Here is a 24,016-nt window from a genome sequence, read left to right on the forward strand (position 1 = left end):
AAGCTTGAAAGGGCTGGTAACTGTGACAGCATGGAATTCAAAGGAGGCGATAGACAGATGGGTAAGGGGAGAAAGAGAGAATGACCACTTGGGAGAGATGAGGATCCCGGTGCCACCACCCCGCTGACCAGAAGCTCTCGGGTGTGCGAGAACACGTGGGCGGACGAAGAGAGAGCAGTAGGAGTAGCGGTGTTGTCTGTGGTGATCCATGTTTCCGTCAGTGCCAAGAAGTCGATGGACTGGAGGGAGGCATAGGCTGAGATGAACTCTGCCTTGTTGGCCGCGGATCGGCAGTTCCAGAGGCTACCGGAGACCTGGAACTCCACGTGGGTCGTGCGCGCTGGGACCACCAGATTAGGGTGGCCGCGGCCACGCGGTGTGGAGCGTTTGTATGGTCTGTGCAGAGAGGAGAGAACAGGGATAGACAGACACATAGTTGACAGGCTAGAGAAGAGGCTACGCTAATGCAAAGGAGATTGGAATGACAAGTGGACTACACGTCTCGAATGTTCAGAAAGTTAAGCTTACGTAGCAAGAATCTAATTGACTAAAATGATTAAAATGATACAGTACTGCTGAGGTAGGCTAGCTGGCAGTGGCTGCGTTGTTGACTTTGTAGGCTAGCTGGCAATGGCTGCGTTGTTGACACTACACTAATCAAGTCGTTCCGTTGAGTGTAAAGTTTCTACAATGCTGCTATTCGGGGTCTAGCTGGCTAGCTAGCAGTGTTGATTACTTTATGTTGCGTTAAAAGAACGACAATAGCTGGCTAGCTAACCTAGGAAATCGCTCAAGACTACACAATTATCTTTGATACACAGACGGCTATGTAGCTAGCTATGTAGCTAGCTACGATCAAACAAATCAAGCCGTTGTACTGTAATGAAATTAAATGAAAAATGTGATACTACCTGTGGAGCGAAGCGAAATGCGACCGGATTGTTGAGTGCGGAAGTTCTGTTCGGTAGACAATTATCGATGGTCACCCCATGGTCTTTCTGTCATGCATGTTTTCTAATATCCGTATTGAGCTTGCCTAAAGAGAAAATGCTGTTGTAGTGTATATCGGCAATTTCCACTGAAAATCTGACACGAAGCACTTATGAAGAATAGTGCAGATCCAAAGTTTGAGAACAGAATGACAGCACACACCGTCTTTTTGGGGACAATTTTCTGTGGAAATTGTTAAAAGTAGTCCTTGTTTATAGAGTTGTATGGTTTGTTTAACTTTTCATTATGTTTTGTTTGACAATCCATTTTAAAGTGAAAAGTCTGAGTCTCCGCACCATTTTGGTACCGTGGAATTGCCCCTATGTAGCTTATCTTATTTTTGAGGGATCTAGCATGGAGTATGGTTTTTTTCTTTCCTTCCTGCTTGTTAGGGCCAGATCCATCCTTATAAAAGCACATTGGGTTAATAAAGCTCAGAAGGAAATGGTAAAACTGTGAATGTGGTAAACCAGAGTCTTGTTGCAATTGGAGGAAAGAGCTTACGGGTGCCATCGTAGAATACATCATTAAGAGTCGAGATTAAAGCTTTGTACCAGTTTTTAAAACAATTATCTGCACATTAATCGTATCATTTCACGAAGCAGTGACATTGAAATATTCACTTAAGTTCTAGGAACTGTATCTCTCAATGAATTCTGAAGTCCACAGTGATTCCCATCACCATTGCAAGACAGAGGTTAGCAGGCTATGTGGAATAATAGCCCCTGGTCGTCAACACAAATTCACCAGGTGGTCAGTAGTGCCCCCTGGAGACCTGTATGAGCATGTGTCTTGTCATGTTTCTTACACGTTTTTCTAAACCACCTCGTATGAGAGCATTTACATGAAGCTAAACATCACAAAAAGCTAATCACACAGATGCATGAACCTAACCTTCATCAACAAGTTAAACTGTGGAGGTGCAAGACAGTAGAATGCACTGTTACACCATGAACAGCAGGTGGCAGCATGAAACCAAAGCTAGTGTTTTTACATGTTCTGAAGTTCTTTGCTAGCACTTCTGATAAGGTGGAGCCAAGGTTCAGATAGTCGCTCAGATGGGTCACGACGGCTGGATCTTGTAAAATATTTTATCTGTTGTTCACATAACTGCTTGGCTGGTGACAAACTGAGCAAATACTCCAGCTGAATACTGTTCTACCACACTCTAAAAACAATCTAGTTGTTCAAACTAATTATTATTATTAAGTAGCTGCTTCCAAAGCCTTTTTTAGTTTGTGCAACATTTTGGTCAGTGTTACCTGGACTCTTAGGCAAAAAAATCAGTCAACTTATGTGTTTACTCAACTCAATATGTTCATTCAACTAGAAATGATCATTTGGGCATCTGAACTAAAAAAGGCTTCACAACACTGTTGACACAGAATGTTTTCAACTTACATATTTAGACATGCATGACTACATTGTGCATGTTCATTTACACAGTAATTATTATTTAACATTCCCTCACGTGGGATTGGAACTCGCAACCTCTCGGTGAACAGCATTCCTATCTTCCTGCTGCGCCACAAAGTCTATGTCAATTATAAATTAATCTGATTATTCTCTCGTTGTTGATTTGATGTACTTATTTCAGCATTTTCTACTGTACAGTTGGCTAATGTTTGTGGAGCATATTACTCTGTTTTAATGTTACTTATGAATCAATATGATAAATAAAACAGCCCAAATAATCATTTCTAGTTGAATTAACATTTTATTTGTGTACAACTACAACAGTGTTATTCAGCTATTGTGCCTCAGCACACTGGCATGACTTGAGAAACTCTCAGGTGTGCCATGAAACTTTTCCTAATCTTGATATTTTGGGGGGAAAACACTCACTTATAAACGTGACCTGTGGAATGACCTTGAGATTTTGACACGGGAGCACCAAAGCCACTCAGATAATACATTGAATGCACAGGAAGTTGGTGGCACCTTAATTGGGGAGAACGCTCTGGTGGTAATGGCTGGAGTGGAATGGTATGAAATACATCAAACACATGGTTCCTATGTGTTTGATGCCATTCCATTTGCTCCGTTCGGGCCATTTATGAGCCGTTCTCCCCTTAGCAACCTCCTGTGATTGAATGGCACACATGGTTACATCTGTATCTTTCAAGTCCGGTGCACTGGAGCTGTTGTCACATTTGTATCATTTCAGGGGCGTGCACGACCAGCAAAGTCATATTTATCATTTTACTTTGCCTGTGAGAACCATTAGCAGTGGCAAGTCTGGTGCGGCTTAGCGTACCGCAGCCTCTGCCAAAGAAACAAACGGAGGATGGCTTTGTGTCTGTGGGTTGCACCTTCACAATGCAGAGTACCGCTTATTTCTAGACCTTCTGTTCAAAAGTAAGACTCTTAAAGGGGTACACACAAATTAACCATCATTAGTAAGGAACTATGAAAATTGTTTAAATAAACCCTATTTAATCTATGAAAAATGTTTGTTCCAGAAAACGGCTGATTTGCGGTATGGATCAGATGAGATGGAGGTCATTACCACTAAATACATTATTAGGAAAAGTTTAGGTGTGCGACAGAATTTATCCCGTCAAGGTGTGCCACGGTTCAAAAGGTTGGGAACCACTGAACTAGAATACTAGTTAACAGTTATCATCCAGATGTACTACAAGCCATTCTAAACCTTTATCCAGGTTTTGTCATTCTGAATTTAGATACCTATTTTTTATTTTTTTATTTCACCTTTATTTAACCAGGTAGGCAAGTTGAGAACAAGTTCTCATTTACAATTGCGACCTGGCCAAGATAAAGCAAAGCAGTTCGACAGATACAACGACACAGAGTTACACATGGAGTAAAACAAACATACAGTCAATAATACAGTATAAACAAGTCTATATACAATGTGAGCAAATGAGGTGAGAAGGGAGGTAAAGGCAAAAAAGGCCATGGTGGCAAAGTAAATACAATATAGCAAGTAAAACACTGGAATGGTAGTTTTGCAATGGAAGAATGTGCAAAGTAGAAATAAAAAATAATGGGGTACAAAGAAGGAAAATTAATTAATTAATTAAATACAGTTGGGAAAGAGGTAGTTGTTTGGGCTAAATTATAGGTAGGCTATGTACAGGTGCAGTAATCTGTGAGCTGCTCTGACAGTTGGTGCTTAAAGCCAGTGAGGGAGATAATTGTTTCCAGTTTCAGAGATTTTTGTAGTTCGTTCCAGTCATTGGCAGCAGAGAACTGGAAGGAGAGGGGGCCAAAGAAAGAATTGGTTTTGGGGGTGACTAGAGAGATATACCTGCTGGAGCGTGTGCTACAGGTGGGAGATGCTATGGTGACCAGCGAGCTGAGATAATGGGGGACTTTACCTAGCAGGGTCTTGTAGATGACATGGAGCCAGTGGGTTTGGCGACGAGTATGAAGCGAGGGCCAGCCAACGAGAGCGTACAGGTCGCAATGGTGGGTAGTATATGGGGCTTTGGTGACAAAACGGATTGCACTGTGATAGACTGCATCCAATTTGTTGAGTAGGGTATTGGAGGCTATTTTGTAAATGACATCGCCAAAGTTGAGGATTGGTAGGATGGTCAGTTTTACAAGGGTATGTTTGGCAGCGTGAGTGAAGGATGCTTTGTTGCGAAATAGGAAGCCAATTCTAGATTTAACTTTGGATTGGAGATGTTTGATATGGGTCTGGAAGGAGAGTTTACAGTCTAACCAGACACCTAAGTATTTGTAGTTGTCCACGTATTCTAAGTCAGAGCCGTCCAGAGTAGTGATGTTGGACAGGCGGGTAGGTGCAGGTAGCGATCGGTTGAAGAGCATGCATTTAGTTTTACTTGTATTTAAGAGCAATTGGAGGCCACGGAAGGAGAGTTGTATGGCATTGAAGCTTGCCTGGAGGGTTGTTAACACAGTGTCCAAAGAATGGCCAGAAGTATACAGAATGGTGTCGTCTGCGTAGAGGTGGATCAGAGACTCACCAGCAGCAAGAGCAACCTCATTTATGTATACAGAGAAGAGAGTCGGTCCAAGAATTGAACCCTGTGGCACCCCCATAGAGACTGCCAGAGGTCCGGAGAGCAGACCCTCCGATTTGACACACTGAACTCTATCAGAGAAGTAGTTGGTGAACCAGGCGAGGCAATCATTTGAGAAACCAAGGCTGTCGAGTCTGCCGATGAGGATGTGGTGATTGACAGAGTTGAAAGCCTTGGCCAGATCAATGAATACGGCTGCACAGTAATGTTTCTTATCGATGGCGGTTAAGATATCGTTTAGGACCTTGAGCGTGGCTGAGGTGCACCCATGACCAGCTCTGAAACCAGATTGCATAGCAGAGAAGGTATGGTGAGATTCGAAATGGTCGGTAATCTGTTTGTTGACTTGGCTTTCGAAGACCTTAGAAAGGCATGGTAGGATAAATATAGGTCTGTAGCAGTTTGGGTGAAGAGTGTCCCCCCCCTTTGAAGAGGGGGATGACCGCAGCTGCTTTCCAATCTTTGGGAATCTCAGACGACACGAAAGAGAGGTTGAACAGGCTAGTAATAGGGGTGGCAACAATTTCGGCAGATCATTTTAGACAGAAAGGGTCCAGATTGTCTAGCCCGGCTGATTTGTAGGGGTCCAGATTTTGCAGCTCTTTCAGAACATCAGCTGAACGGATTTGGGAGAAGGAGAAATGGGGAAGGCTTGGGCGAGTTGCTGTTGGGGGTGCAGTGCTGTTGACCGGGGTAGGAGTAGCCAGGTGGAAAGCATGGCCAGCCGTAGAAAAATGCTTATTGAAATTCTCAATTATGGTGGATTTATCAGTGGTGACAGTGTTTCCTATCTTCAGTGCAGTGGGCAGCTGGGAGGAGGTGTTCTTATTCTCCATGGACTTTACAGTGTCCCAGAACTTTTTTGAGTTAGTGTTGCAGGAAGCAAATTTCTGCTTGAAAAAGCTAGCCTTGACTTTTCTAACTGCCTGTGTATAATGGTTTCTAGCTTCCCTGAACAGCTGCATATCACGGGGGCTGTCATGTTATGAATTTAAAGTAAAACAGTTAACCACTAAATGTACCTCCCTTACCTTTTGTTCAACTTTGAACACCATGTCTATACTGTGCGTCCCAAATACCGCACTATTCCCTATGTAGTGCACTACTTTTGCTTCTACCCTCTACTTTTTTGAACATTCTGTTAAAAATCGCGCAACATTCCAGCGCCCTGCTACTCATGCCAGGAATATAGTATATGCATTTGCTTAGTCTGTGTGGATAGAAAACACTCAGACGTTTATAAAACTGGTTAAATCACTGCTGTGGCTTTACCAGAACGGCATTTACATCAAAAAGCACAGGAAAAACTGATCACTGAAAATGGGAAAATATATCCATGCGCTACTTGAACCCATTGATAAAGGTGAACCACAATTAATTGACTGAGGTTGCAGTACCTACAGCTTCCACACGGTGTCTAGAGTCTTGTCATTTCCCTTCGAGTTTTTTCTTGGTCAAACACATAGGATGATCGAGCAGCAGTGAGGGCTCTTTGATACTGCACGGTACGGTCTTTCCAAGCTAGTCAGAAGACTTCCAGTTTGGTGTGGCGCCATTTCCGTTCCAATTTTTTGGAAACTTGCTCCAGGGCTCGGGTATTTTCTGTATACCAGGGAGCTAGTTTCTTATGACAATTATTTTGTTGTTTTTAGGAGTGTGACTGCATCTAGAGTATTGCGCAAGGTTAAATTATGTTCCTCAGGTGGTTAACGGATTGTTGTACTTTGACTTTCTTGGGTAGGTGGAGGGAGTCTGGAAGGGCATCTTGGAATCTTTGGGTTGTCTGAGAATTTACAGCACAGCTTTTGATGGTCCTTGGTTGGGGTTTGAGCAGATTATTCATTTCATTTGCAAACATAATAAAATGGTGGTTCGATAGTCCAGGATTATGAGGAAAAACATTTTGATCCACAATTTTTATTCCACGGTACAAAACTAGGTTCAGAGTATGACTGTGGCAGTGAGTAGGTCTGGAGACATGTTGGACAAAACCCACTTAGTCGATGATGGCTCTGAAAGCCTTTTGGAGTGGGTCTGTGGACTTTTTCATGTGAATATTAAAGTCACCAAAAATGTGAATATTATCTGTTATGACTACAAGGTCCGATAGGAATTCAGGGAACACAGTAGCTATAAAAAGTGATAGAGTAGGCTGCATAGATTTCATGACTAGAAGCTCAAAAGACAAAAACGCAGTCATTTTTAATTGTAAATTGAAATTTGTCATCGTAAATGTTTGCAACACCTCCACCTTTGCGGGATGCGCGGGGAATATGGTCACTAGTGTAACCAGGAGGTGAGGCCTCATTTAACACAGTAAATTCATCAGGCTTAATAAGCCATGTTTCAGTCGGGCCAATCACATCAAGATTATGATCAGTGATTAGTTAATTGCCTCTAACTGCCTTGGAAGTGAGGGATCTAACATTAGGTAGCCCTATTTTGAGATGTGAGATATCACAATCTCTTTAAACAATGACAGGAAGGGAGGAGGTCTTTATTCCAGTGAGATTGCTAAAGTGAACACCGCCATGTTTAGTTTTGCTCAACCTAGAACGAGGCACAGACACGGTCTCAATGGGTATAGCTGAGCTGACTACACTGACTGTGCTAGTGGCAGACTCCATTAAGCTGGCAGACAGCCTGCTGCCTGGCCTACACCTTATCTCATTGTGGAGCTAGAGGAGTTAGAGCCCTGTCTATGTTCATAGATGAGAGCACCCCTCCAGCTAAGATGGAGTCTGTCACTTCTTAGCAGGCCAGGCTTGGTCCTGTTTGTGGGTGAGTCACAGAAAGAGGGACAATTATCTACAAATTCTATCTTTTGGGAGGGACAGAAAACAGTTTTCACCCAGTGATTAAGTTGTGAAACTTCGCTGTAGAGCTCATCACTCCCCCTAACTGGGAGAGGGCCAGAGACAATTACTCGATGCCGACACATCTTTCTAGCTGATTTACACGATGAGGCTGTTGTGCTTTGTGACCTCTGACTGTTTCATCCTAACGTCGTTGGTGCCGACGTGGATAACAATATCCCTATACTCGCTAGTTTTAGCCTTAGCCTGCACCATCTTCAGATTAGCCTTAACGTCGGTAGCCCTGCCCCCTGGTAAACGGTGTATGATCGCTGGATGATTCTTTTTAAGTGTAATACTGCGGGTAATGGAGTCGCCAATGTGTCAGGGTCTTCTTGTGGTGAAGGAGAGGCGGACCAAAACGCAGCGTGGTGGTTATTCATGTTTAATTTATAAAGACACAATACATGAATAAACTAACAAAACAAGAAATGTGGAAAAAACGAAACAGCCCTATCTGGTGCAAACACAGAGACAGGAACAATCACCCACAAAACCCAACACCAAACAGGCTACCTAAATATGGTTCCCAATCAGAGACAATGACTAACACCTGCCTCTGATTGAGAACCATATCAGGCCAGACATAGAAATAGACAAACAAGACATCCAACATAGAATGCCCACTCAGATCACACCCTGACCAAACAAAACATAGAAACAATACAAAGCAAACTATGGTCAGGGTGTGACACAATGACTAGGGTTTTCAATTTGTCAGAGCTAATGGTGGGAGGCTTTGGCGTCTCAGACTCCATAACGGGTGGAGGAGAGACTGTTTCAACCTGAATCAGTCACTCCGACTCGTTGCTTAGCGGGGAGAACAGGTTGAAAGTTTCTGTCGACTGAATGAGCGACACTGGTTGAGCATTCCTCCAGCATTTCCTTCCAGAAGCTATGAGAAAGTTGTCCGGCTGCGGGGACCGTGCGAGGGGATTTATACTACTATCTGTATTTGTGGCACAGATGCTGTTTCATCCTTTCCTACACTGAAATGACCCTTGCCTAATGGTTGCATCTGAAGCTGGGCTTGCAGCACGGCTATCCTCACCATAAGGCAATCGTTCTCCTGTAAATCATGAGTACAGCGACTGCAATTAGATGGCATAGTGTTAATGTTACTACTTAGCTTCGGCTGGTGGAGGTCCTGTAGAACCATGTCCAGATAAAGCGTCCAGGGTGAAAAAGTTTAATGAAAAAAGTTGCATGAGGGAACAAATATACAACGGTTATTAAAAAGTAAAACCCATAAAGTTGGCAGGTAGCAAAGTAACGCTAGCAACAAAATGCACTGCAGCACTAAACAAGTCCACGAGTTGTGACAGGAAATGACGCCAGCACTCAAAATGCAGGGTTTGCGGTTATCACATCGACTGGTTACACATGGAGTGATAGACTACCGCGCATGTCTGAATTACACTAAAAGTGTCTGTTTTAGTGTAATACAGAGATTGTTCATTCATAATGCATTGATAAATAGTTTTCTATGCTATAAATGTTTAAAGATGAAATATCAGCAGAAATACATTCTACATTTGAAGGGAGGCAGGAGGAGTCTGCGGTAGCAGGGTATACAGCTGAGTCAGGTAACTAATGGGGCCCCAGTATATTTGTCAGGAGACCTGTCAGAGTAGAGAGGGGATATCATGTCACCAAGTCCCAATGGAGCTTATTCAGCAACACCATCTCAAACACAAATGCATGGGCACACACAATTCATTACAATGACCAAACTATGCTGATTCATTCAGTCTCTTCCATCCTCTCTGTGCTGATATATACTGTGCTGTATGCTGACATAGGCCTAGTCCTATATTGTGTGTACGGTTATCCTTGTCCCTTGTTGTATCTCCAGAGCTCCTCTATACTTCAGTCTGAACCCCTGGCTCCTCTCTTTTCTCTGTTCCTCCAGCAGCTGTACGCAGCAGCGACAGCCTAGAGGCCTCATTAAGGACAGCTAGGGGAACAGTCGCAACAGGGTCAGAGAGGAGAGGCTGGGGGCCAGGGACACCACTGTCACACGCACACACACACACACAGTCACTGTCAGCCCTGCCATTGCAGCTGTCACAGCTGCAGACAGACAGGCAGGGTAAAATGAAGAAAGGCTCGGGCTCCATCGCCTTGACATCACTTAATCATGCCACTAAACACAGGGCGCAGGCTAGCTAACCCTCCTCTCTGCTGTTATAATGAGAGGGAGTGCATGACCAGGACCAGGCTGATTTAATGCACTGTTTTTAAGACTGGGGAGAGAGCAAGGAGGCTGCAGCTAGAGAAAGGACAGGAAAACAATATCCAGGGTCCTCGTGACATATTTAAAGCCATTTTTCATGTGTTTCTCCACTTACTATGTATTCATTTTACCTTTGACTTCATAAATAGTGTCCTTCCTCGTGTATACCCTTGACATTTTACAACTTCATACTCCTGATTGCTATTCATCACTAACGCACAATATCCACACAAAACCTACTGGTTTTACTACTCGCTTCCTATTGAGATGTGTAGTAAACCAGTAGTGGTGAACACAACATATTTCCTATTCAAATCACAACATAATTCTCCCTTAATGACTACTGTGTAACTACTGAGCTTGTTGGTATCTACTGCTTAAAACCTACACAATTCCTACGTGTTCACTATTGAAGTACTACTGCCATTTGTGTGTGTAGTGTTGTGTCACTACTGATCACTACTGAATTGCTCCTGATCCTTTATAATTTCCTACATAAACCCTTTTGAATTACTATTGAAAACACTGACACATTTACTACTGTCTGCCTATTCAAAATCACTATTTGTGTACATGCTATTTCCTAAAGTTTCTTACTGTAGTTATATCTTCAAACAAGAAATAATAAGCTTAAACAAACATTTTATTTTATTTTATTTTAAATTCATTACATATTAAATAACATACTCACACCTTTGTTAATCCCTTTGGGGCCTCGTCTTCATTCAGCTTTGACTGAACTATCTTCAGATCCTAATTTTTGTGGCAGCCACATTTCTCCACCTCGTCACCTTTTAGAAAATAAAGACAAGAACACGATACAACCAATTATAATCCGATAAAATAGTTGATCAATGTTCGTATGTTGGTAAGAGGAACATTGATAAACAATTTTTTATCTTTCCAATGATGTCCTCCAGTCTTCTTTACATACAGTATGTCGAGGGCCTCCTTGGCAACAAGGTCAAAAGAGCCAATTAGGATAAGTAAGTAGACCAATATGAACATACTGTACATTTGCATACAAACACACATACTTATTAGCCAGCATGAGGAAAACAGAGGATACATAGTCACTACTGCATGAGTAGGTTTTGTGTAGTAATTCAGTAGTACTTTTTTCCTGAGGGTGCAGCATCTGGTGGTTGGTTAGCACTTGCATTAAAGCAACAAACTCGAGCGTGTGTGTGTGCGTGTGCGAGTGTGTGCATTTGTGCATGTGTGTGTCTTATTGTGTAAAGGTAAGGATTGTATCACGTTATAGGCTAAGGTGAAAGATAATGAGATTAGTGTTTGGACTGCGTACTGATCGGCATCTGTTTGACCTGTCCCACATTCAATTATTATACAACACTAAGCATTGACAGAGCAGGTCCCAGAGGGATTGGGGACACATGAAAGTGTCATTACCATGGGAAGAGATTAAACATGTGATTTTTGACAACAATTTGTAATTAGATTGACTGCTTAGGTCAAGAGGTAAAAGCTGTTAACTTAAGCACTTCCATAATAATGGTGACTGTTGCTATGGCCTTAGACTTACCCATGTAGTCCAGAAGAAAAAGTTGTACAATTAAGCATGCATCACTTCTCTATGGCCACCACTGCCTGACTGCACAAACAGAGAGAGATGACTCTATCATGGTAGTGAGTGACTGTCTCTCCCCCAGGACTCTGAAGCAGGGCTAGGGTCTGTCTTAGCCTTAGCCAGCCACATGAAGGCTTCTATTTGAAAGCATAATGGATGAACCTTCTAAATGTGCTTCACTTATGAAGACTCATCTCTCGAGGGCCATATATTCAGAAATCATCCGGCAGAGTTGCAACTGAGAGGCTCTGTGAAGAATGTGCCTGTTCTACCTCTGGACATCCGCCAACCCAATCCATCAAAGCACCATTTACTTTCCAGGAGAGGCATTCCATTTGCTATGCTCTCAACCTTATACCTGAGTATGATACCACAACCCAGCCCCGGTCCAATCTCTGTGCGCTACACTCACTATATGCTAAACACATTGACTGACTGACTGACAATGTTTTTGGAGTGTGTGTGTGAGAGAAATAGAGAGATGGAGAGAGAGAGAAAAAGAGAGAGAAGGATATATAATATATATATGAGAGATAGATATAGAGGGAGAGAGAGTCTCTCAGAGCTGTTGACATAACTTCAAGACAGGGCCAAGCCAGACAATCTGCTATCTGAATTAAGTGGGAGTCTCAAAATAACCTTTTCCCTGAACCAGCCTGAACGCAACCCCAGCAGGCCACCCATCTGACTCTAGCCACTGTATGGAGTTCAGGCTGCAGCAATGCAACCAGTCCTCTCAGATTGCTCCAGTGGTTTCAGGATATAGAGTGGAATAAAAAGGGGAAAAGCCACGACAGCACACACAGACACACACACACACATGCATGCACACATGCGGGACACACACACACACACACACACATATTTCACAGCTGTGAGACATTATTATGTCAGGTTTCCCAGTCAGGTAAACGAAGGGGTCAGCTCACTGATGTTACTGTCAATCACAGCCACAGCAATGAACTTTATACAAACTGTTTGCTACTATAGGAGAGAAAATGGAGTGCAGAGAAGATGTTCAACTTGCTACTCACACACTCTAGCCTTAGTTTGATTTGTCTGTAAGTCCTAAATTGGCCACTAGGAGACAGCAGAATACCGTGTGGACAATTCCATATCCTCACAACGTAGGGGTCAGAAGGGTTCAACCAACTCTACCCCATCAAGCTAATATGTTATCCTTATCGTGAACCATCAGTATGTAATTACATTTGATGCCATGTGGAGGCTGTGCGTGGGCTAAATGTGTGTGTCCCGGGTGGCCTGGATAGTGCATGGTGTATTTCATTGAGGAGGAGGGTTGGGGCATAGACATAGCCTAATTGTTGTAGTGTCCTAGTCAAATTGTCGTGGTCTGTGGCTCTTTGTCCCTTCCAGTAATTCTATTTCTATGGGTTGGGGCCACTACGGATTATAGTTCTGCCATACAGTCATGATTTCATAAAGCCGGGCCTGGACTGATAAGATCGATAGATTGAGAACGCATTAGATGTGGATATGATGGAGCATGTATCACAACAAATAAACTCAGTGGATTTGCAATATTTGAACACTCAACAGGTGGACAATAGAACAAATCTGTTTGTGCATGTGTGTTAATTGACGACAAGTCCATTCCACTAGCACTTTATTGAGCCATAAAGCCAACTTCTCTTTTATTCTTCTTGCCTATGATTTAGAAATGTTTTTAGAGATCCTTTCCAGTATGCGATTTGAAGTCTTTTCCCCAGGTAATCTCTAAACCCAAGATGTGACTGCATGCTGTTCACATACCTATCTCAAATACCATGTGAAAGTGATTATCCACTGTGCATTCGAGACAGTAACTTATGTGTCTAAATATCAGATTGTACATTCTCGGAAGAAGAGCAAACCATATATAGACAAGACTGAAAACAGGGGCATCTGGAGGAGGATCATCACAAGATTATGGGAGGTCAACTAAATCAAATCAAAGTGTATTGGTCGCGAACCAAGTTTAACAGATGTTATAGCATGTGCAACAAAAGGCTTATTTCACTAGCTCCTAACAATGCAGTAAAACAGGCACACAAATAATCAAGAAAAAAACTAAAAACAGAAATAACAACAAGAAATCAAGACATGTCGGAACGAATCCAATGAACAGCCCAAAAAGCACTGTAACAGCACTGTATCCAAATGCAATCTATACGTATCTACGCTGGATGAATTTACACATGCTGTATATTAGGAATGATATGTACAGCAGTAGATATATTAGAGTGAGCTATGTCAAGAATCCAGTGTCTAAATATGTGGTGTGTATAAGCAGTGTGACTAAAATGCAATGCACAGTAGTAGAAATATTAAAATGAGTTAAGTCGAGAATACAGTATATAAATACACAGTACATAAGCCCATAACAAAATGGATAGAATTGCAGGATATTAGCTACCGGAATATAAATAATATACTTTATATGTATGTGAATGATGTGTATAGACGGTATGGACAGTATGTGAATAGACAACTGATATAACTACAGCAGTAGTTATATAGGTGGAGCCATGACTAGAATACAGCATATAAAATCAGCAAAAAAAAAAACGTTATTTTTCAGGACCCTGTCTTTCAAAGATAATTCATAAAAATCCAAATAACTTCACAGATCTTCATTGTAAAGGGTTTAAACACTGTTTCCCATGTTTGTTCAATGAACCATAAACAATAAATGAACATGCACCTGTGGAACAGTCGTTAAGACACTAACAGCTTACAGACGGTAGGCAATTAAGGTCACAGTTATGAAAACTTAGGACACTAAAGAGGCCTTTCTACTTACTCTGAAAAACACCAAAAGAAAGATGCCCAGGGTCCCTGCTCATCTGCGTGAATGTGCCTTAGGCATGCTGCAAGGAGGCATGAGGACTGCAGATGTGGCCAGGGAAATAAATTGCAATGTCCGTACTGTGAGACGCCTAAGACAGCGCTACAGGGAGACAGGACAGACAGCTGATCGTCCTCGCAGTGGCAGACCACATGTAACAACACCTGCACAGGACCGGTACACCCAAACATCACATCTGCAGGACAGGTACAGGATGGCAACAACAACTGCCCGAGTTACACCAGGAACGCACAATCCCTCCATCAGTGCTCAGACTGTCCGCAATAGGCTGAGAGAGGCTGGACTGAGGGCTTGTAGGCCTGTTGTAAGGCAGGTCCTCACCAGGCGTCACCGGCAACATCGTCGCCTATGAGCACAAACCCACCGTCGCTGGACCAGACAGGACTGTCAAAAAGTGCTCTTCTTTGACGTGTCACAGTTTTGTCCAACCAGGGGTGATGGACGGAGTCACGTTTATCGTCGAAGGAATGAGTGTTACACCGAGGCCTGTACTCTGGAGCGGGATCAATTTGGAGGTGGAGGGTCCATCATGGTCTGGGACAGTGTGTCACAGCATCATCAGACTGAGCTTGTTGTCATTGCAGGCAATCTCAACGCTGTGTGTTACAGGGAAGACATCCTCCTCCCTCATGTGGTAACCTTCCTGCAGGCTCCTCCTGACATGACCTTCCAGCATGACAATGCCACCAGCCATACTGCTCGTTCTGTGCATGATTTTCTGCAAGACAGGAATGTCAGTGTTCTGCCGTGGCCAGCGAAGAGCCCGGATCTCAATCCCATTGAGCACGTCTGGGACCTGTTGCATCGGAGAGTGAGGGCGAGGGCCATTCCCCCCAGAAATGTCCGGGAAGAGAGGGGTAACATCTCACAGCAAGAACTGGCAAAGTCCATGAGGAGGAGATGCACCACTGACCCCCCCACCCCCACCCCCCTTGTTCAGGGACACATTATTCAATTTCTGTTAGTCACATGTCTGTAGAACTTGTTCAGTTTATGTCTCAGTTGTTGAATCTTATGTTCATACAAATATTTACACATGTTAAGTTTGCTGACAATAAACGCAGTGAGAGGACGTTTCTTTTTCTGCTGAGTTTATTTAAAATGATTAAAATGACCAATGTACATAGGGCTCTGAGGTGCAGGGTAGAGTACCGGATGGTAGCCAGCCAGGTAGCCAGCTAGTGACAGTGTCTAAGGTTCGGGTACTGGGTGGAGGACGGTTAGTGGTGACTGTTTAACAGTCTGATGGTCTGGAGATAGACGCTGCTTATCAGTCTCTCGGTCCCAGCTTTGATGCAACTGTACTGTACCCGCCTTCTAGATGGTAGCAGGGTGAACAGGCCGTGGCTCGGATGGCCTTGATGATCTTCTTGGCCTTCCTGTGACACTGGGTGCTGTAGATGTCCTGGAGGGCAGGCAACTAGATTAGAGACAAATAGATTTAATAAAAGCACCTTACATCAGTATAACGACGGCATCCTGAAATAAACATGTCATTCCAAAATGTAAACTTATTTCGCGAACGTATCAAGAAACGTGAAAGGTTTTCTGATTCTCATCGCGACAATGAGCAGTAATATCATACATTTAAACAGTGTATTACTACGCATTCGTATTTCAGGTCTTTATTGCTGGCTTGTCTCAACGGCCGTTTCAAAACAGTCTGTTCTGTATGTTAGTGTCCAAGGAGCCAGACTTAGTAACAGGCACCACTGGCTCTGTCATCTAGACACAACCTGATACAGCCCATAACAAGCAGATGGCACCGACCAGGACAAATAAACAGTGATGTGCCTGACTGAGATGTACGTTCAACGGCTTCGTTAGTCCACTGGTGAACGTAAGAAATTGACTTAATTCAGCGAGATTGACATCAAAGCAAGATCCTTATTGAATGCAGAGAAGCACCTGTGCCTCTGCCTGGTCTACGTCTGTTGCACAGCACCAGCAGTGTCATCCCAGCTCTATTAGGATGCTTGGACGACAACCGCGTAGTGTTTTCTTTCTGGGAATGACACGTGTTTGGAAATCTGAGAAGCATTTTGCAGACTCATTTGACGATGCTTAACTGCATGTGTTATCCATAATCAAGAGAAACCTGGCTGTTCCATTGTCCGATTAGCTAACTTCTACCTTGCTAGTTGTTTTTGTCGAGATCATGAGATAAACTCTGTAAATAGCAGTAGGCGCATTGATGATGGATTGATAGTATGGCTGAGATGGCAGAGCCCACGATTGATCAGCGCATATGTTATTATTGATTGCTTCACTAAGGGATGGTACATTTCATGCTAACATCATGCTTTCATTTTGTATTTGGAGCTCATAATCAGCTTACAAGTTAGAATGTTAGCAAGCTAAATGTCCCTTACCTTGAGCTAAGAGTTCATGGGGCATCTAAGCCCTGGTGGGGCATTTAAGCACTGAACCATGTCTGACAGGCAACTTGTCTCTCAGAGGCTGTATGTCCGTCACAAGACCACAGCCAATCGCGTGCAAGCAACAACGCAGCTACAATGATTCATACCCCTTGACTTATTCCATATGTTGTATTATTATAGCCTGCATTTTCTCACCCATCTAAACACAACACCCCATAATGACAAAGTGAAAACATGTTTTTTGAAATGTTTATTGAACATGTATTGAAAATGAAATACAGAAATATTTCATTGACATAGAGTACCAGTCAAAAAGTTTGAACAGACATAATCATTCAAGGGTTTTTCTTTATTTTTACTATTTTCTACATTGTAGAATAATAGTAAAGACATCAAAACTATGAAATAACACAAATGCATGAATCAGGCCATCATGCCTGCATTGCTGCAAAGAAACCACTCTAAAGGACACCAATACAAAGAAGAGACTTGCCAAGAAACACGAGCAATGGACATTTGACCTGTGGAAATCTGTCCTTTGGTCTATTCCAAAAATCTGTCCTTTGGTCTTGTCCAAATTTGAGATTTTTGGTTCCAACCACCGTGTCTTTATGAAACGCAGAGTAGGTGAACGGATTATCTCCCCATGTGTGATTCCCACCATGAAGCATGGAAGAGGTAGTGTGATTCTGTGGGGGTGCTTTGATGGTGACACTGTCTGTGATTTATTTATAATTCAAGGCATACTTAACCAGCATGGCTACCACAGCATCTGGTTTGCACATAATGGGACTATCATTTGTTTTTCAACAGGACAAAGACCCAAAACACACCTCCAGGCTGTGTAAGGGCTATTTGAACAAGAAAGAGAGTGATGGAGTGCTGCGTCAGATGACCTGGCCTCCACAATCCCCCGACCTCATCCCAATTGAGATGATTTGGGATGAGTTGGACCGCAGAGTGAAGGAAAAGCAGCCAACAAGTGGTCAGCATGCTGTATGTGAGAACTCCTTCAAAACTGTTGAAAAAGCATTCCTCATGAAGCTGGTTGAGAGAATGCCAAGAGTGTGCAAAACTGTCAGCAAGGCAAAGGGTGGCTATTTTGAAGAATCTAAAATATAACAAAACATTTTGATTTGTTTAACACTGTTCTATTTCTACATGTTTTCATGTGTTATTTCATAGTGTTGATGTCTTCACTATTATTCTATAATGTAGAAAATAGTATAAATAAAGAAAAACCCATAGTCAGTACTTTGTAGTAGCATCTTTGGCAGCGATTACAGCTGTTGAGTCTTTCTGGGTAAATCACTTAGAGATTTCCACACCTGGATTGTGCAACATTTGCCCATTTATTTATTTTTTAATTCTTCAAACTATGTCACATTGGTTGTTGGTCATTGCTTGACAACCATGTTCATGCCATAGATTTTCTTGGAGATTTAAATCAAAACTGTAACATTCACTGTCTTCTTGGTAAGCAACTCGAGTGTAGATTTGGTCTTGTGTTTTAGGTTATTGTCCTGCTGAAAGGTGAATTAATCTCCCAGTGTCTGGTGGAAAGCAGACTGAGCCAGGTTTTTCTCTAGGATTACCTGTGCTTCAGCTCCATTTAGTTTATTTTTTTTATCCTGAAAAATCTCACCAGTCCTTAATAATTACAATCATACCCATTACATGATGTAGCCACCATTATGCGTGAAACTATGGAGTGGTACTCCGTAATGTGTTGTATTGGATTTGCCCCAAACATAACACCTTGTATTTAGAGCAAAAAGTAAATTGCTCTGCCACATTTTTTGCAGTATTACTTTAGTGCCTTGTTGTAAACAGGATGCATGTTTTGGAATATTTTTATTCTGTACAGTCTTCCTTCTTTTCACTTTGTCAATTAGGTTAGTATTGTGGAGTAACTACAACACTGTTGATCCATCCTCAGTGTTCTCCTATCACAGCCATTCAACTCTGTAACTGTTTTAAAGTCACCATTGACCTCATTTGTTTTTGTATTTCTTCTTAAGGCAGTCATACAATTTTAAAAACATTACAATACATTCATTACACGACACACTAAGTGCGTGCCCGCAGTCCCCTACTCCACCACTACCACATATCTACAGTACAAAACCCATGTGTACGTGTGTGAATAGTGCACATGTTATCGTGTGTGTATGTATGCGTCTGTGCCTATGTTTGTGTTGCTTCACTGTCCCAACTGTTCAATAAGGTGTTTTTTTAATCTGTTTTTTAAATATAGTTTTACTGCTTGCATCAGTTACTTGATGTGGAATAGAATTCCATGTGGTCATGTAGTACTGTGCACCTCCCATAGTCTGTTCTGGACTTGGGGACTGTGAAGACACCTCTTGTGGCATTTCTTGTGGGGTATGCATGGGTGTCTGAGCTGTGCGCCAGTAGTTCAAACAGACAGCTCGGTACATTCAACATGTCAATACCTCTCATAAATAAAAGTAGTGATGAAGTCAATCACTTTGAGCCAGGAGAGATGGACATGCATATTACTAATATTAGCTCTCTGTGCACATCCAAGGGCAAGCCATGCTGCCCTAAGTCCTTTCTTGTGGCACCTGACCACACTACTAAACAGTAGTCCAGGTGTGACAAAACAATGGCCTGTAGGACCTGCCTTGTTGATAGTGCTGTTAAGAAGGTAGAGCAGCGCTTTATTATGGGCATACTTCTCCACATCTTACTTTACTTTCTTTAGTGACTTTATTGTCCCCATGGGGGATTTTGTTGCAGTGTCATGTGCATGTTTAAAGTGGCGTTTAAATTCAAAACAAATTGACAATACAACTTTCATAAGTTTACATACCAATAAAAATAGACTAGCCTCCTGGCCTTACTGGGTCGAGAGGAACATTAGCCCGAGCTATTTAGGAGGGATATCACACCTGGCACAAATTATTGTCCAGTTCTGTTTTTCCTGCTAAGGGGTGCCCTATACCTGCTCCCAGAGGGGAGTAGTACAAAGTCTGGGTACAGGGGGTGGTTTGGGTCTAAAAATGATTTTGTAAGCCTTGCGGAGGGCCCTGACCTTAAAGATCTCATCCAGGCCTGTCTGTTGAAAGTACAGTCTCTGTTGACTCTTTCTGTAGATCAGTTCTGTACATTTACTCCACTGAAGCTTATTGTCCAAGAGGACACCCATATAGTTATATTCCTCTACAATCTCTATGTTCTGACCTCCGATAGATGTTGCAGAGGTAGGTGTTGTACGCTTCTTGAAGTCTATGCTCATCTCTTTTGGTCTTGTTGGTATTGAGGACCAAGCGTGATTCCTCACACCACTCTACAAATTAATTTAGGACCGGGCCATGGTGTTCCTCGAAAATCATGCAACAGGCTGATCAAGGCAGTGTCATCAGCCAACTTAACGTGGTGTCTGTCAGGATGGCAACTAGTAGAACTATTAGTGTACAGGAGTGGGGACAAAACACATCCCTGAGGAGAGCCTGTGTTGGTAGTGTGTATGTCCGACATGTGGGGACCTACCTTTTTGACCCGCTGTGAAAGGTGGCTCAGGAAGTCCAACAGCCACAAAACCAGCCCCCATCTAAGGAGAAGTCCCAAATGAGCTGGATTGTGTTGAAGGCAGAAGAAAAGTCAACAAACCAAAGTTTGACATGGGATTTGGCACCCTCCAGATGTCTATAGACCATGTTGAAGAGAGTCAAACTGAAACTTGTCGAGGAGCTTCTGGGTGGCGCTGAGAACATGACTTTGCACAATTTTCTCAATGCATTTCCTTACTAAGGATGTCAAGGCAACAGGGCGATAGTCATTCAGCACAGAGGGATTAGATGCTTCAGGAATTGGTATAATTATTGAGTTTTTCCACTGGTTTTTCCCCTGCCTATGTGGGGGGCACTAGCCATGGATGTATCACAATAACCACGCTGCGTTTTGGTCCACCTCTCCTTCAACAGAAGAAAGCCGTGACAGAATCAGCCACCACAACAGGACCAAGCGGCGTGGTAACGGGCAACAGCAACAGCGATGTCAGGATTTCGGGACATGGGAGCAGAATCTGGACTACACAACTTGGGAGTAGATAGACAGGTGGGCGGTCGACCCAGGGAGAATGCCGGAGCCCGCCTGGGATTCGATGGAGCAGTGTGAGGAAGGTCACAGGAGAATGAGGTTGGCGAAGCGAACACGGCTGGCAAGGAAGCCCGAGAGGCAGCCCAAAAAATGTCTTGGGGGGGGCACACAGGAAGCATGGCGAAGCCAGGTAGGAGACCTGAGCCAACTTCCTGTGCTTACCGGAGGGCGAGAGAGACCGTGCAGGCACCGTGTTATGCTGTGGAGCGCACGGTGCATAGCCCGATGCGGTACATACCAGCTCCGCGTATCGGCCGGGCTAGAGTGGGCATCGAGCCAAGTGCCATGAAGCCGGCTCTACGCATCTGGTCTCCAGTGCGTCACCTTGGGCCGGCTTACATGGCACCAGCCTTGCGCATGGTGTCCCCGGCTCGCCTGCATAGCCCAGTGCGGGCTATTCCACCTCGCCGCACTGGCAGGGCGACCGGAAGCATTCAACCAGATAAGGTTGGGCAGGCTCGGTGCTCAAGAGCTCCAGTGCGCCTGCACGGTCCGGTCTATCCGGTACCACCTCCACACATCAGCCCTCCGGTGGCAGCTCCCCGCACTCGCCCTGAGGTGCGTGTCCTCGGCCCAGTACCACCAGTGCCGGCACCACGCATTAGGCCTATAGTGCGTCCCGCCTGTCCAGCGCTGCTAGAGCCTTCCTCCTCTCCAGCGCAGCCGGAGTCTCCCGCCTGTCTGGCGCTGCCAGAGCTCCCGCCCCTCAGTCCAGAGGCGCCAGTGCCCCTCAGTCCAGAGGCGCCAGTGCCCCTCAGTCCAGAGGCGCCAGTGCCCCTCAGTCCAGAGGCGCCAGAGCCCCTCATTCCAGAGGCGCCAGAGCTCCTCAGTCCAGCGCTGCCAGAGCCTTCCTCTCCAGCGTCGCCGGAGCTACCCGTCTGCCCAGCGCCATCAGAGTCGCCCGTCTGCCCAGCGCCATCAGAGTCGCCCGTCTGCCCAGCGCCATCAGAGTCGCCCGTCTGCCCAGCGCCATCAGAGTCGCCCGTATGCCCAGCGCCATCAGAGTCGCCCGTCTGCCCGGCGCAGCCAGTGCCACCCGTCTGCCCAGCGCCGCCAGTGCCGCCAGTCTGCAAGGTGCTGCCAGTCTGCAAGGAGCCACCAGTCTGCAAGGAGCCGCCAGTGCCGCCGGTCTGCAAGGAGCCGCCAGTGCCGCCGGTCTGCAAGGAGCCGCCAGTGCCGCGGGTCAGCCAGGAGCCGCCAGTGCCGCGGGTCAGCCAAGATCTGCCGGATCCACCAGTAGGCCAGGATCTGCCAGAGCCGCCAGTCAGCCAGGATCTGCCAGAATCGCCATTCAGCCAGGTTCTGCCAGAGCCGCCAGAGTCGTCAGCCAGTACCGAGCTGCCCCTCTGTCCCGAGCTGCCACTCTGTCCCGAGCTGCCACTCTGTCCCGAGCTGCCCCTCTGTCCCGAGCTGCCCTCTGTCCCGAGCTGCCACTCTGTCCCAAGCTGCCCCTCAGTCCAGTGGATTCATTTAGAAGGGTCGCCGTGGTTAGGAGGCCACGGAAGCGGACAATGGGGCGGACTAAGACTATGGTGAAGTGGGGGCCACGTCCAGCACCAGAGCCGCCACCGCGGACAGATGCCCACCCAGACCCTCCCCAATAGGTTCAGGTTTTGTATGTTCTATGTTTTGTTTGGACAGGGTGTGATCTGAGTGGGCATTCTATGTTGGCTGTCTTGTTTGCCTGTTTCTGTGTTTGGGCCTGATATGGTTCTCAATCAGAGGCAGGTGTTAGTCATTGTCTCTGATTGGGAGCCATATTTAGGTAGCCTGTTTTGTGTTGGGTTTTGTGGATGATTGTTCCCGTCTTTGTATTTGTTACACCAGATAGGGCTGTTTTCGGTTTTTCACATTTCTTGTTTTGTATATTGTTCATTTATCATTTTCATTAAAGATGTATCACAATAACCACGCTGCGTTTTGGTCCGCCTCTCCTTCAACAGAAGAAAGCCGTGACAGCTACTATATTGTGATCACAACATCCAATGGATCTGGATACTGATTTCAAACTAATTTCTGCAGCATTAGTAATGATGTGATCAATATATGTTGATATTTAATTAATGTACTGATAACCTGAACCAGGTTGCAGGCACTGGTTACAGTTTGAAGCTTTTTCTTGAGTGGGCAGCTTGATGAAAGCCAGTCAATATACATCTCTGTTGATCACATACATTATCAAGCATTTCACACATGTTTTCCAGATACTGTCTAATAGCACTTGGTGGTCTACAGCAGCTTCCCACCAGAATGGGCTTTTGGTGAGGCAGATTAACCTGTAGCCATATTACTTCAACAGAATTTAACATAAGATCCTCTCTAATCTTTACAGGAATGTGCTTCTGAATATAAGCAGCAACACCTCCACCATTGGCATTTCTATATTTTCTGTAAATGTTATAACATTGTATTGCTACCACTGTATTATCTAAATGAGTTTCAGAGATGAATGTCATCTGGCAAGGCCCTGAGAGGTTTCCTTCCTCTGCGGCAACTGAGTTAGGAAGGACGCCTGTATCTTTCGAGTGACTGTGTTTATTGATACACCATCCAAAACAATTAATAACTTCACCATGCTCAAAGAGATTTTAAATGTCTGCTTTTTTAAAAATCAACCAATAGTTGCTCTTTGTGAGTCATTGGAAAACATCCATTGTCTTTGTGGTTGAATCTGTGTTTGAAATTCACTTCTCGGCTGATGGACCTTACAATTATCTGTATTTGTGGGGTACAGACATGAGGTACTCATGTTAAATGTATGCTTGCCATAACAAAGGGGTTGAATACTTATTGACTCAAGACATTTCAGCTTTCAATTTGTTATTAATTTGTAAACATTTTGAAAAACCACTTTGACACTATGGGGTATTGTGTGTAGGCCAGTGACAGGAAATCTCAATTTAATCCATTTTAAATTTAGGCTGTAACACAAAAAAACATTGTGGAAAAGGTTGAGGGG

Source organism: Oncorhynchus nerka, linkage group LG22 (assembly GCF_034236695.1).
Source record: "Oncorhynchus nerka isolate Pitt River linkage group LG22, Oner_Uvic_2.0, whole genome shotgun sequence".
NCBI classification, from domain to species: Eukaryota; Metazoa; Chordata; class Actinopteri; order Salmoniformes; family Salmonidae; genus Oncorhynchus; species Oncorhynchus nerka.